The 2,758-nt window shown below is 27.0% G+C and overlaps 1 long non-coding RNA gene across 1 annotated transcript; it reads right to left on the bottom strand.

Annotated features, from left to right (window-relative positions):
• Positions 1-338: 338 nt before the first annotated feature.
• LOC140442653 (uncharacterized) lies at positions 339-1,298 on the bottom strand. The gene is made up of 2 exons (XR_011951099.1): positions 1,103-1,298; positions 339-814 (listed from the first exon to the last, which is right to left on the bottom strand). It is a non-coding gene; the product is annotated as an uncharacterized lncRNA (long non-coding RNA).
• Between the last annotated feature and the right edge of the window lie 1,460 nt (positions 1,299-2,758).

Here is a 2,758-nt window from a genome sequence, read left to right as displayed (position 1 = left end):
TGGCTGAAGAATCTATGTATGTGGTTCAACACAACAAATATTTTCAGACCAGCAGTGTGCAAAGTACAAATTGTCATGATAGTCGCCAATATCCGAAACGGGTAGACACTACAAGAAGATCTAAAAAACTGAATATAAATCTACTCCAGTGCTCCATCATCTTGATAATTTTGTTTATTCATTGTTAAATATGGTTTTCAGACTTAAGTAATCACTTTGTTTTAAAAAATGGTCATACAAAAATTAACACAACGAACTTCAAATAAAGAAATCTATGCATAATAAATTAAAAAATAGAAAACTTGAGCTGGGTAAAAAAGAATTTATTATAACAATAATATAATTTAAATATTTATTGAAGCCTCATACACTATACAGCCATGTAGCCAATCATAAATTTAAGAATTCTTCACTGTCAGAATCTGAGCCACTCATATTACCAGTGTCTATTATGATTGGTTTAATGTTAGTGTCAACCATATTTTTTTCTCGGATATACCACTTTGTAATAATTTCATGAGTATGTTTCACACATTTTTCCCAAATTTCTGTGTTACATTGGTTTAGTGCCTCTTTCCACATATTTATAACAGCATTATCAGAATGTCCATCTCTACCAAGATTCTTATTGTAATATGACTTGCAGTTTGCCCAAATTAATTCAATAGCGTTGAATTCACAGTGATAAGGAGGTAGTCTCAACACTTCATGGCCGTGTTCTTTTAGTAGTTCATGCTAACAGATGTTTTGCCAATAAATGCAACTTCTTTATCCCTTAATTCATTACTTATACTTTGCAGAGTAACATGTTTCTCTAAAAAAAAAGAACAGATAAGTACAGAATAAACCACACTGTTATAACTAGTTCAATGAAAAAGAAGTAATACTTTGATTTTATAAAACTATAAATTATTTCAAATTAAAAAACTCGCAAGAAAATTGACTTAATATCCATTAATGTATTCAGCAGAAATTTTCTTAAACTACTCTCAACAATCTTTGTTGTCCGTTGACGTAGTTTTAGCTATATTTAAATAATTAATGTCAATTTAGAGGTTAAAAAAATTTATTATTCGTTATTAGCTAATACATGAATTCTTACCTTAATAAATTGAACACGAAGGTAAGGGTTAGTCGTTATAACAACTGTTTGTTAAAAATATGTATATTTAAAGTATGAAAAAGGATTGATTATTTAAATCAAACGAAAATAATTTATAAAAATATTACACTCTGTCAAAACAAAATTTCCAATTGTCATGTCAATTGTCAGTAGACGAATCAATCAGCGATCATTGTTCTATGGCTGTCTTTGTTCAAGGCATGGTGTTGTGTATGGACAGGCGGTTTAAGTTAATAGTTTTAGTTTCTGTGAGTAGGAAAGAGACGTAACATAAAAAATAATTCGTGAATAATGTCATACTTGTGCAAAGATCCGGCGGACCGACTGTATAAAGAGACTTCCTAATCTATAAACAGTTTAATAAAAAAACCAAGTTCGGATAAAAATTAAATAATTATGCTATAAATTATGGTACCAAATGCATATATATTATATATTACGGATATTTTGTGTTTCTCCTAATTTTTCCCATTTTCACATATCAATTTAATGGATTAATATAATATCAAAATTTTTTTTAGGTTTTAACATAATATAGTACGTTCCATTTGATATTTATAATATTTATTATTTTACCTTTTTATACAATAAAACGTTGTACACCAAATGATAATAAATCATTCGATCTGACATTTGATGAAAAGTTAATGAACCTAATTCAATCCAGCTAATATTATACAATTTATCACTTTATTGATTTCAATTATGAATCACTTGCACATCAAGAAAGGTTGATGTCACCTAATCAAAACTGTTTGTTTTGTGAACTCTGAATAATAAAATTGTAACAATGAGTTTTCAGATAGATAAAAGTTTATTACCGGACATGAATTTATTGTTTTGCTAAAAATTTCTATAAAGATCAATACAATTTGCCATGCGTTTGTAATTATTTTTGTTGAACTGTTCTCGTTTTAAACAAGCTAATTTTAAAACAAATTACATTTCTGTCCTTGGATTTTTATTAAACTTTACTTTAAAAATATTTTTAATATTATAAAATAAAATATATACTTATAAACTAAATTTACTATAACAATAACGCCCTTATTACAATTAATATAATTTACAATGGAAATAATAGGTCAAACAAGTTTTAGTTTCGCAAGAATATATTGTACTTTGTATTATTGTAAATATTTTGAAACTGAAGTTTTTAAAAACAAAAAAAGAAAAAACCATTTGGCGCAGTCAGTAGGATTTCTGAAGTTTACTAGCAGATTCCCGAGGGCTATTTTAGGAGAATAGAAATTAAATTAATATAATTTAGAATAGAATGGAAATAGTAATAAGAGCGTTGTTATTATAGTAAATTTAGTTCAGCAATATTATATTTTACTTTGTATTATTGTGAATATTTTGAAAATTAAGTTTGTAAAACGAAAATTTCCAAGAAAAGAAATTTAATCGGCGCAGTCAATAGGATTCCTGAAGTTGCTAGCAAAGTCATGAAGGCTGTTTGGTAGAATAAAAATTGAATTAATATTAATTTTAAACTGATCAAATGCTTTTATTGAATGGAAAAGTCGTTTGGGTTCTGTATCCGGGTTCAAAGGCGCATGATTTATTAATTCAATGTGCTTAAACAATCAATTAATTAGAACAAAAATATCATATTTTTTCTATTTATACGCA

The sequence above is a fragment of the Diabrotica undecimpunctata genome, chromosome 6, assembly GCF_040954645.1.
Source record: "Diabrotica undecimpunctata isolate CICGRU chromosome 6, icDiaUnde3, whole genome shotgun sequence".
NCBI lineage: Eukaryota > Metazoa > Arthropoda > Insecta > Coleoptera > Chrysomelidae > Diabrotica > Diabrotica undecimpunctata.
This window is presented reverse-complemented; position numbering and strand designations above follow the sequence as displayed.